This window comes from Rhinopithecus bieti, unplaced genomic scaffold (assembly GCF_001698545.2).
Source record: "Rhinopithecus bieti isolate Rb0 unplaced genomic scaffold, ASM169854v2 scaffold_110, whole genome shotgun sequence".
NCBI classification, from domain to species: Eukaryota; Metazoa; Chordata; class Mammalia; order Primates; family Cercopithecidae; genus Rhinopithecus; species Rhinopithecus bieti.
The window spans coordinates 4,574,080-4,586,690 of record NW_016803311.1 but is presented as its reverse complement, the minus strand read 5'-3'; the positions used below and the strand labels follow the sequence as shown (position 1 = coordinate 4,586,690).

General features: G+C 38.1%; 1 long non-coding RNA gene and 1 pseudogene across 6 annotated transcripts in view; both read right to left on the bottom strand.

The window, feature by feature from the left end:
• LOC108530825 (uncharacterized) overlaps nucleotides 1-12,254 on the bottom strand; it is a 103,038-nt gene extending 90,784 nt beyond the window's left edge. For all 5 annotated transcript variants that reach the window (XR_001885977.1, XR_001885980.1, XR_001885982.1 and 2 more), the window contains exons 1-3: nucleotides 12,090-12,254; nucleotides 10,771-11,126; nucleotides 6,954-7,142 (exon numbers count right to left, since the gene is read on the bottom strand). This is a non-coding gene — a long non-coding RNA (uncharacterized LOC108530825). The remainder of the gene's footprint in view (nucleotides 1-6,953; nucleotides 7,143-10,770; nucleotides 11,127-12,089) is intronic.
• Nucleotides 8,805-10,206, bottom strand: LOC108530815 (RNA-binding protein with serine-rich domain 1 pseudogene; annotated as a pseudogene). Its single transcript, XR_001885974.1, has one exon. The product of XR_001885974.1 is annotated as an RNA-binding protein with serine-rich domain 1 pseudogene (transcript).
• Nucleotides 12,255-12,611: the final 357 nt, after the last annotated feature.

The following is a 12,611-nucleotide window of genomic DNA, read 5'->3' as shown; positions in this document are numbered from 1 at the left end:
CAATGCACACTCCTAAGATTCTGGAGTAAAGTCACAGCCTCCTTTTGTTGTAAATGCTCTTCTTCATGGAAGCAACTTCTGGCCCCTAGTGGACCTTTGTAAAGAGTAATCATGAGATGCCAAGTGGTTTGGGCTGTCCAACAAGAATGTTAGTGGAGGGTCAAAGAGTGGATGAGTTTTGATTTCCCTGGGAGAAGTTGACAGCAGCTTTCTCTTTATGACAGAGCAGTAAGTCATTTTTTAATTGACCCGTTTATGCTAAATTATGACATTTGTATGAAATGCAAGTGTGGGTAGAAAGATGAGCATCCATGCTCAATAGTAGAAGGAATGGCTGGTACTGATCCTGGACCTACTCCTAGGAAGATCTTTCTCACTGCCCCCTCCCTGGACTCTGCATCATGGGAAGGGTGACATCTACAGGTTTTATTCCCAGGATTCCACATGAGCTGGTTTCTAGTTAAAGTCGGTCAATGAGCATCCTTGGCTGAAAAGTGGTGAGTAGAAGGAAAGGAGAAGGCAGGGTTTTCCTCCTTTCTCTCTGCCAGAAGCATCTCTAGCAGCACCTGCATCTCAGTGGTTCCTGTTCCTGCCAGACAAACCCACTGTTGAAGCCGTTGCAGGTGAACCTTGTCCCTAGGCTCTAACACCATGTCTTCCCTTTATTGCTTGGTGGTGGCTTCTATTCCTAACCTGTAGATGGTCTTACCATTTTCTATTTGGCTTTTCATCTCTTCCCTCACTTTTAAATCAATACACCACATTACACTTCTTGTGTTGGAATAATTGAGGTGATTTCAGTTTTACTGGAGAGATCTCTCATGGGTGAAATAGCTCTGGAGAAAGTGTGTTGATACCCAGTGTGTGTTACTTTCACATTGTAACAAGAGAGAACCCTTATTAGTTGGGAAAATGTTAACATAAGAAAAAAAAACTGCTTTAATAATGCTTTCAGTCTCATAACTTCTTTTCCAGAAATAAAAGTTTTCCTAAAGTCTTATGCAGGATACAAGATTAAAAGGTAGCATTATGTGGTTATTATAACTTCAATGACTAAAGCAGAAAGTTAAGAACAACATTAAAGAGACATAGATTTCTACTTGCAAAAGTAAAAGTTTACCTAATTCAAATGTATTCATTCAATTCAAGCGCTTTTGTATTCTTTTGTTTCTAATGATAGACAATTTGATAAAAGCAGTACATTCCTTATTTTTTCACATATAACATAGGCCAAACTATGTATTGACTAATATTTGAAAGGTTATTCTAGATTGCATTGGCAGTATGTAGATAAAAAAATAATGTATGTAAAACAGCAAAGTACATTATTGCTGTAATGAAGTACTTCATAAAGGAACCACATTTTCTTGATTTTAGATAAAGATATGTGAGTGTGAGACATGTCTAATTTCACATGTGTTTCTTTCTACATCAACTAGAAAAGAACTAAAGAGTGAGTACCTTTCTTGCCAAAAATCATCCATTAAGTGGAAGAGCATTTACAGTATTCCATGATTCTACTTATTTTCGGATCGACAAAGTTTTTGTGCCACTATATTTTTTTCTTCTTACATTTTACGACATTTTTCAGCCAGTATGGTGTACCGTATACGTAAAAACACCTTATTTCTCTATTTCCTATTAGAGTCGTGTAGAGTGTTAAAACATACATACATCCCACTAACTCCACAAAGCATCTAAATAGGTGGAAGTAGGGTGCAAAATTCAGAGACAGAGTATAGCATAGACTGCACCCAAAGAAAAGAAGGAAGTTGCTGAGGTCCGAATTAATTGTAGCTATTTTACCTCTAACCTGAGCAGGAAATGATTAAAGCATCTAAGGGAGATGAAAGTACAAAGATCACTCAACAAATAGCAAGATGCCCTATTATCAGTAGAATTAATTGTATCTCATTTATGTACAATTATGTTTTCATTTAACATAATGAATATCTATAGGCAAATGAATAAAGAAACTGTGGTATTTATTCATATAGTGAAATATTATTCAGCCTTTAAAAAGGAGGCGATCCTGCTGTTTGTCACAAGAAGATTGACAATTTATGCTAAGTAAAATAAACCAGACATGGAAAGAAAAATACTGCATGATCTCTTTATGTGTGGAACCTAAACAAACAAACAAAAAAGGTCAAATATACAGAAATAGAGAATAAAACAGTGGTTAGTAGGGTCAAAGTCGGAGGCAGGAAATAGGAAGATATAGGTCAAAGGATGTAAAGTAAGTAGCAAATATGCAGGATGAACAAGTCTAAAGATCCAATGTACGACATGATGGAATGTAGGTAATAAAATTGTAGTGTATATGGGACTCATACTAAATGAGTAGGTTTTAGCTGCTTTTGCCAAAAAAGAAAAAAAAAGAAATGGGAGATAACTATGGGAGATAATGGATATGTTAAACTTTTTCACTATAGGAATCATTTTGCCATCTGTATGTATCCCATAACATCATATTGACCACCATAAATATACACAGTAGGATTTATTTTTAAAAAATAGCAATGCTACTCATGATATTTAAGATGTCAATATTAAGCACCAGCACACCTATATCATCAGTCTATATTTATAGCTGCCACCCACACAGAGATTCTACATGTATATGCAAGCATCTATTTCCTTATATCCACAGTAAAGTGTAAAGTAGTTATGCCTGATGAGTTACAAATGGATATGCATATTATTTTATTATAAGTTACTTTCTGCTTAGTTCCTTTTCACATTACAACTATGGTGTGATATTGTTATTGGTGAAATTATATGTGTTGATATGTTAGAGTATGCTATGATTTACATCCCGGGGTAATAAGTACAGATTTATAAAATATTTGCCTTCTTTTTTAAAAAAAAAGTTGAGCATTACGTTTAAATGGGATTGAGAATCACTGCCCCAGAATGAACTCACTCCTTGAAAATTGTTTCTCTAAACACAGTGTTCAATTACTATTTTATTCTTAAATGTGGGCTGTCAGGCAACTACTATTAAATTTGAGAAGTCTCTAATGAAAAAGAGAGACCAAAACAAAACAAACAAAAGCCTTTTAAAAAAGTGGAAAAAAAAAAAAAAAAAAAAAGACTAGATAATTTTTTTAGAAGGGCATGTGTCCATGCACATGTGTTTGTACAAACAGCTTCAGATCCTAAACTGTGTGGTCCACAGATCCTAGGGAGTCCCTGAGGCCCTTTCAGGGAGCCTGCAAGGTCAAAACTATTTTCATAATAATACTAAGATATTCTTTTCTTATTCACTCTCATACTCTCCTGGGTGTGTAGAGGAGTTTTTCAGAGGCAATACAATATGTGATATCACAACAAATTGAATACAGAAGTAGCTATGAGAATCCAGCCCTCTTCTGTTAAGCCAGATATTCAAGAGATGTGCAAATATATATATATATTCAAAAAGTTACTCTTCTCATGATATTCTTTTTGTATTAGAAAATATAGTTAAATTTTAGAAGTAATATTTATGTTAGCATGTAATGGGTTTGTTATTATGTTTAAATGAATAAATGTTTTACATACTACTCAGTTTTAATTTCTAATAATTAATTTCTAATATATTAAATACAAATGTTTATAACCTACATAAATAAAAGTTTTTTGAAATCCTTAAGAATTTTGGGTATTTGGGTTCTTAAGACCAAAATATTTGAGCACCATTGATATATAACATATAAGGTATATATCATTCATATGGATGTATACACATAACACATGTATATATTTGTGTACATACAATGCATACACACATATCTATTTACAATTTTTTAAAAGTTCTTTCAAACATGAAATAAAACAGAATATCATAATAGAGAAACAACCAGAGATAAACATGTATATTTCTTGTATATTCAAGATAAAGTAACTAAAAAAATTTCTTTTTAAAAAGTTAGAGCTGAAAACCATGATTAAGCTTCTCATAATAAATAGAAAAGATGAAGTGATGGAATAAATAAGGGGTGAGATAAGAAAATTAGAGAATAAGTCCAGAGGTTCCAAGTATCCAGTAATGAAATTTTCAGAAAGAAAATGCAGAGCAAAAATTCAAAGAAACTATACATAAGATTCAAATAACCAAAGGACACAAGTAGCCAGATCAAGTGCCAGACAAAATAAATGAAAAAATGTCACCCATATGCATCATCATTCAGGCTCACACATTGAGAATAAAAAGATCCTAAATCTTTTAGAAGGAAAAAATGTGAAAGATCAGAAATAAAAGTGGCAATATTTGAAACTAGAACAAAATGGAGAAATAGCATAACCTTTGGATTGAATATGATTTCATGCTGGAAGTGTGTATTCAAACTGTCAGTCAACTGTTTAGATAAAATAATGACATTTCTACACAGGCAATATTACGAAAATTTCACCTTGTGTACCTATTTCTAAGTAATATTCTGGAGGAACAGGTAGTAAACCCAGAAACATGAAGGTAAAATGAATTTAGAAAATCAAGGAAGCACCCCAGGACCGGCATACACTTCCAGGGTCTGCAGCAGGCTGGGCAGAAACCTGGCCAGAGAAACCAGGAAGTGGAGCTCCAGGAAAGTGCCTCAAGGAAAAGTAATTCAACCTGTGAACTTTCTTTAACCAGGTGCAAAATTGTAGTGAGAAGGTATTTGCAGGTTAGGAAGAATATTGCCTTCTACAGAAAATTAATCACATTTAGAAATGAGAAAATAATTAGCCAAAGCAGGAAAGGTTGAAATGAAAGAGAAAGCAATCATAATACAGCACTCTCAACTTATGTGGACTGTAATTTAACAAAAAAGGAGTATGCCCTTTCAAGTCAGTTTCAGCCAAAGTCTTGTAAACTTCCTGGACAACAGAAATGCAGACAAGGTCTACAGTCAGAAATAAGAGCGGCTAACGTGAATGCCTGGAGACCTAGATTCAAACGTGCACCTATCTGTGTGTATGAATTTCAGAATATTTTAAGTGAAAGTAGCAAGGTATAATTTCATATTTATGAAATTAAAATAAAATTTTACATACTCTTTTATAGTATAATAATGATGATACTTCATACTTTTAATCAGACAATCTGAAGCACTTTATAAACATTAGCAAATTAAGTCTCACAATACCCCATGCAGTAGTTAAGAATAATCATTCATTATATACTCAATAGTTAAAATGAGACATCAAGAGATTAAGTGATTTATTTCAAGATCATACATTCCCTGAGTTCTAGAGAGAATATTCAGCTACAATTTTCCCTCTTTTGCTATAGCTCTCAATATTCTCTTGCCATTTGTATCATTATAGAGAAGATGCTGTGCTCTCTATTTCATGTAATTATCAAGGTGCAAGGTCACCTGCTCATCTTACTGCTTTATTTGTGAAGTTTCCGTACCTCCCCATTGGTAGGATACAAGATAAACACACTTCTTACCAATTTCTCCTCTAGAGTAGTTTTTCAGTGTATTTCTTAATATAAGTTTTTCCCACATAAGCATATCACCAGGATAGAAATCTACATTTAACAATTTCTGCTTTGAAAAATCCATTCAACATTTATTAACCAAATATTTATTAAGTGATTTTCTATGCCAAGCCCAGCCGACTGGATTCTTACCATCACAGGTCTTAGTGTCTACTAGGAAAGAAAATATTTTTCAAAGCAATTATAGTCAAGTCGGCCAAGAGCTACGAAGAGGTAGTATAATACCAAACAACTATGAAAACCGTACCTAGATTAGAAGTTACTGCATAATAGTCTTCCTAAAGCAAATGACTTCAAAGTTGAGGTCTGAAAGATGAATAAAAATTAGCCAAGTCAAAGCAGACAAGAGAGCTCCAGTTAGAAGGGAATACTCACGTAGCAGCCCAGAGATGAAAGAGCCTGCTGTGTTCAAGAAGTTGAAAGATACTCAGAGCAACTGGAAACAGAATGAATATGAGAAGAAGTGGATGGAAACAAGGCTGTAGAAATGGAGATAACAGCATGTTAAGACATGTTAAGGAATTTAGATTTTTCTAAAAGCAATGGGCACCTCTGAATGATTTTAGGCAAGAGGTCATGTTTGTGTTATGAAGCACCATTCTGGCTGCTGCATGGGCACAATGGGTTAGAAATGTGCATACTGGTGGCAATTAAGTGCCCCTACTGTGCTCTGGGCTAGAAATAATGGTAGTCTTTACTTCTGTGAAAGAGAGTAAAATGACAGTGGAGAAAAAGAAAATATATTCAAGAGATATAAAGAAATTGAATCAAGAGTGATTGATTAAATATGAGGATGAAAGAGAAAAGAGAGGCTCAGAAAATTTTCAATTATTCCCAACAGAATAAAAGACTACAGAAGAAAAAAGAAGCTTCCATCTTTGTCTGTGAAACAAAGTTAGTTCTGTGAAGTTCAGAAAACAGGAAGAAATTGAAATGCTACACAAAACACTAAAGATGAAAGAGGGGTATTGGAGTTAAATATTTAAGGATTTGACATTATTTGGGGGAAGAATAGAATGGGAATGAATGACTTTGGACTTAAGCATACATGTTAAAATGCAAGGAGAAGCATTAAAATAGTTGAAACATAGTGATTAACTTTCAAACCACAACTGACAAATATGTAATCAAAACTGTTAATTTTTCTTACACTGTAATCAATGAATAGAGACTATACAATTTTTTTCAAGTCTACTTAGAACATTCATAAAAATTGGCCATCTGCTATGTAAACTCAACAGGATACTCACAGCGAATTCAAAGAGAGAGCAGGGTAAGCTCAATGTTGAAGAAAGAGACCATAACATTTCAGATAAAAAAATTCAAAAAGTAAAAAACAGCCAAATAAAACCAATAAAATAATTATTAAAACTAAAAGATGTTTCTTTGAATATTTGTAAAATATGTATTTTTTAAAATGTTAGTAAGATTGATTCAGAAAAAGGGAGAAAAGTCACATTAACAATAATTGTGTACATACCTCTATACTTTGCTTTGCTTTAAGAAAGATGAGGTCCCTTGGAATTCTTTTGTGATGTGGCTTTGAAGTTGTTTCGCATAGTTTTGGCTGGCCTCAGACAAGGTGAAGGAGAGTGTCTCTCTAGTGTTTATCTTCTTGTCGTAGGAAGCACAATGTTGGCTCACCTTACCTTTCAATCCACAACCCATCCTTCAACAGATATAGGAAATAATTAGGTTTATATGATAGAAGTACAAATGAACTATACTGCCACTGTCTGGGTACCCAGGAATAAATGAATGTCTTTTTTAAAAAAAACAAAAACAAAACCTGACACAACAGGTTAAGAAATCTGAGCAGTATCCCAGATTATAAAAGCGTGCCAGAACATACCAGAGTGTTCTGATTACATTACCCTTTCTTGAACAAACCTCAATTCCTTCTCTTCTCATAAAACACTGCACGGAGGAAAGAGTATCACTGTTCAGACACCTACATGAACTGCTTTAGTTTCTCTCACCTTTTCCAAAGTTACAGGCAAAAAACCATAGTACCTTTACAGTACCCCTTTAAGTTTTTTTTGTTGTTATCTTCCCAACTTTCTATTTTTCTACTTCTAAGAATTTGTAACACAGATGCTGAGAAAGAAGGATAAAACTCAACTGGCATATGTGAGGTGATATTAGGGCAGAGGTCAGCAACATTTTCTGGAAAGAAACTTGTTTATAAATACCTTAGTCTTTGCATGACACATAGCCTTTATTGTAATTACTCAACTCTGCCGTTGTAGTGCAAAAGCAGCTTTGGACAATATGTAAACAAATTGGTGTGGCTGTGTTCCAATAAAATTTTATTTACGAAAACAGGTGGTGGGACAGATTTGGCCCAGAGGCCCTAGTTTGCCCGCTCCTGTATTAGAGGCATCTCAAAAGTCCTCCAGTTTTTAGAAAACAAAAATACCTTTTTCTTCTGAATTTCTGAGATCAACATTTTCTTTATCAAAGACAAAAGTTTTTATTTCAAAATTGTGGATAATATTTGAATTACTAACACTCACAGTAAGGTATGTGTGACTAATAGCCAAATTTTTCCTGAAACAAGGCTTCTGTACTCAAGAGGACTATACCCCTGAGTTAGGGGAAGGAACTCCTAAACCGTGCAACACCACTCAGATAGGGGAGGTTCAAGAGCCCTGAAGTTCAAGTAGTGCATACTTAGGTCAAAACTCATGTAAGTGATGCATAATGGACAAAGGATCTTATCAAAATAAAATCTAATGGCCAAGAATTCATAATTGCAGCCTCCTATCTTTTCAGCTTACTCCCATGAGTATCCACTTCTTATGAATCTTTTTTTGCTTGTTTGTTTCAATCTTGGGTTTATTCAACACAATTCTTCCACTCTACACAACAAAGTACAAACACAATGTCATCTAAAATGCTACAAAAGTATAAAACTCAAAGAGAAATTTTATAGTACTGACTGTCCAATAAAAGCAAAAAAGCAACAACAAAAAAAAAGCAATGTACATGTTGCCAAGATAACCTGAAAGACCACCATGAAGGGCAGGCACAACCATGGCTGCGTGATGATCCCGCAGAGCTGGCTCTCACTCGCCAATTTCAGAGTAGGGTGGTAGGGTGGGGTGTGTGCATGGGTGCACGGACAGACAGAACCATGCACAGAAACTACCGTGGGTGAGAGAATCTTTGGGGGGGGGGTGTGACCCTTGAAGTCGGAAGAGGCCTCGAGAAGCCGGGTCTAACAGAGTTGGCAACTGCACTAAAGCTGGGGACGGCTCCCTTTCCAAAACGACACTGCCCAGCAACAGCAAGGGCACGGCCTGGCCACCATCTCAGGTCACCAGGGAAGAGAAAAGTGTGCTCCCAGGCAGGAAGGGTCACACCACCCCCAGAGCCTCACTTGTCCCAGGTGGCCCTGCCACTGAACTGACTCTTAGAAACTGGAAACGGGTGAGCTTTCTAGCCAGAAAACCGGAGGGAATCTTGACAGGCACACAACACCCAAACCAATAGCACTTCTGCACCCAGAGCCCGGCCGGCAGAGGGGTGCTGACTGCTGCCTGCAAATTCTGCCTGAGTGAAGGGTTTGCTTTCCTACTGATCTTCCTTTGGCTAGAAAAGTGACAAAACTGAGCTGGGTGGGGTATAAGTTACGGGGGCAAGAGCTTCAGTGGCCTGTTTATCGGGAGGAGTTGGAGCTGGAGCTGCTCCTGTGGCGGCTGCGGCCCGGGGAGCGTGATTTCCGGCGCACGGGAGACCTGCGCCTCGGGGGGCTGGACCTTCTCCTCATCCACGGGGGAGACCTACGCACATGGCGGTGTGGCAACATTCTCCTGGAGGGCTGAACTCCTGGGGGGTGGCCTAGGCCACAGGGGGCCAGCACGGCAGTGGCAGTGATCTCCTGGCCATTCGATTTGTCCTCCATCCATGTGCTTCAGCGCCTTGTCAGCTTCATCTGGATTCTTCAAACTGCTACGTATGCATAGCCCTTTGCACACTTGGGGTGCATCACTTTCCACAGGCATGTCAATCATTTTAATTTCCCATAGGTGGAAAATATCTCCGTGATGTGAACCTTTGTCACATTCTGGTGAGTCTCCCAATATGCACTTTGGTGGGCTTAGAGCTGGGCTCACCGCCTTTTACTCTCCTTTTCATCTCTTTTCAGGTGGTTTGGTTTTGGAGCAGGAGCGCCTCCTGTTGTGTCTGCGCCGAGAAGGACTTGGAGAGCCGGAAGAGCTGCTGGAGATGGAGCTGCGGAGGTGGCTGGAGCTTCTGAGCGGCTGGGAGGCTGAGGAAAGAGCTGGAGCCCACTGCTTGAGCCAGTGCTTGTGCTGGAAGCCTGAGCTGGAAGTGGAGCTGGATGGAGATGTGGTACTGCTGCTACCGCTGGAAGCGCTGCGCCTCTTCCGGGTTTTGTCCCGGCCGCCATCCTTCTCACTCGACTCCTTGGTGGCTCCTTTATCTTTTGAGCGATCCTTGGACTTCTCATCTGAGCGGTCTTTGCGTTTGGTAGGTGAAGGAGCCCTAGTGCTGGACTTTTTATTATTTTCTTTGACTCCTAGCAAGCTCTTCTTCTTCACTCCTGATAAATCCATTCTCCCCTTCTGAGGTGTTCAAAGCAGCAATGGCGGCCTCACTTATCTGAACTCTCACTTCTAACTTGATTCTGAGAAACGATCCCTAATCGATTGCAATTTACGCCAAAGAGCAGCATCTTTCTGCCGCCACCACCTCCTCCTGCTTTCCTCAGCCGCGGAGGCGGAGGGCGGCGCCGCTCTGACATTCTCTTATGAATCTTAATGCCTCACTGAGATGTTCAACCGGTGGAACATAAGTTTTCACTGCATATTACCCTGTCTTGTCCTTACTTCCGTGCTATCTGTTTAAATAACTTGGTCTAACATAATCATCATTATTTTGCGTATAACTTTCTCTCCCTTGCCTCCTTCTCCTTACATGTGTGCAGCTGGCTAATCTGCTATCCGAGTTAAATCTAACTCCTAACCTATTCTGTGTCTTTGTCTAAGCTCCCAATTCTAACAAATCTCACTTTAAATTTTCAACTGCAAACTGAATGGGTTCCCCATCCTGCCCGGGTAGTCTCCATATTCTTCAGTCAGCTTTTTCTCCTTTCTCTGAGATCCGCTTTTCTTTGTACTCATACCTCTGACACCCTGTATTAGTTTTTCTATGATTAAGTAACAAATTACCACAACCCTAGAGACTTAAAACAACACACATTTATTATCTCACAGTTTTTGTAGTCAAAAATCCAGGTATGGCCTGGCTGAGTTCTCTGGTCAGGATCTTACCGAACTGATATTAGGGTGTTGGCCAGGGCTGCGGTTCTCATGTGAAACTGAGGGCATCTCTCAAGGTCACTGGTGTTGGCAGAATTAATTTCCTTGCAGATGTAGGATGGAGGTTCACATTTTAGTTCTGTCTGTTGACCAGGGACCACTTTTAGCTTCTAGAGGCCATACACAGCGTCTTACCATGTGGCCAACATAGGCAGCTCATGACATGAATGCTTATTTTCTTAGAGATCAGTCAGCATACATCACTCTAATTTTCTCTTCTGTGACAAAATGGGGAGCAAAAAAAATTCTGCTTGTGAAGAGCTAACTACATTAGGTCAGGGTCCACTCTGGACAACCTCCTTTTTGCCCTGTAACAAGAGAAAGACAGGAGCAGTATCATATTACTGGTTCCACCCATGCGCAAAGAAGAGAGTATACAAGGGTAAGCCTCATTGGGGATCATCTGAGAATTCTATCTACCGCATACCTCTTCCTCACTCTCAGCTGACGATTTTACTTCTTAATTCTTTAATTTAAAAAAAAATAAATAAAGCACTATGAAGGAAACTTCATTGTTTTACTGGTGAGTCTACCAACATACCTTCATTTAACTCCTGCTATACTTTGCCTTCAGACCTGTAGATATGGGCAAATTACTCATTCTCCTACCTAATGGCAAGCCCATCTCCTGTTTATTGAATCTTATTCCAGTTTACCTACTTAAAGTTTCAGTTATTCTATAATAATTGCCTCTGTTTTCTTCTGTGTCATCTCTTTTATTCCCTCCTTGAATTAAATGATTTCTATCTACATATAAACAGTCAGTAATAGAACCATCTAAAACAAAATAGAACCATCTAAAAAATTTTTTGTGGACTCACATTCCCTTCCAAGCATGAGCCCATTTCTCCACTGCCCTTTAGAGCAAAAATCACTATTCTTAATTATCTTAACTTGCTCACCTACCCTTTTCTCTAAAGTTTACTTGAATTAGGTTCTTCCAACACTTTTAATGAAGGAAATAACAAAATCTGTTTGCCAAATAATCCATCCTCAGCCTTCATCTTACATGAACTCTCAGTAGAATTTGTCACAGTGGATCACTTCCCTCTTCTTGAACCATTTTTACCTCCTGGGTTTCTGAACCCTATTTGTCTTGGTTTTCCTCAGTGTGGTTTCTTCAGTGTCCTTTGTGAATCTTCCTTCTTGTCCAGATCTCTAAATACTACAGTACTCCTCATCTATCAGTTATATGTTGCTACAATAATGCTCATTGAATACCATTCTAAAACTCAGAGTCAATCATCAATAAACACTTACGGCTCACTTACCTGTGGGGTTTAATTGATCTCTAAGACTGCACTCAGCTGGGCTCACTCATGCACCTGTGGCTGACCCTGTATCTACCATTGCCCTTCTAGCGTCAGAGGGGCTAGCCCAGGCATATCTTCTCATGGTAAGGGTAAAGTATAAAGAGCATGAGCAGAAATGTACGACCCTCTGCTTGCATCACTTGGCTATGTCAAATCTGCATTTGTGACATCATCTGCATTTGTGACATCATCTTTAACTACTTGCTCAGGCTAAAAAATGTGGAGTTATTCTTGACTTCTCCCTCTAATGTATATACCAGTAATCTATAAACAAACCCTTTGGCTCTGCTTTCAAAATATATCCCTTATCTGATTATTTCTTACCAGCTCCGCTACAATCACCTATCCCAAGCCCCTTTTCTCATTGAGACAGTCATGCCTATTCAAGTTGCTTCCACTCTTGCCCCACTACAGGTTTTCTTCCACATATAAATCAATATGTTTTTGTAACATAAAATATATACAACCTCAAGTGGTAGC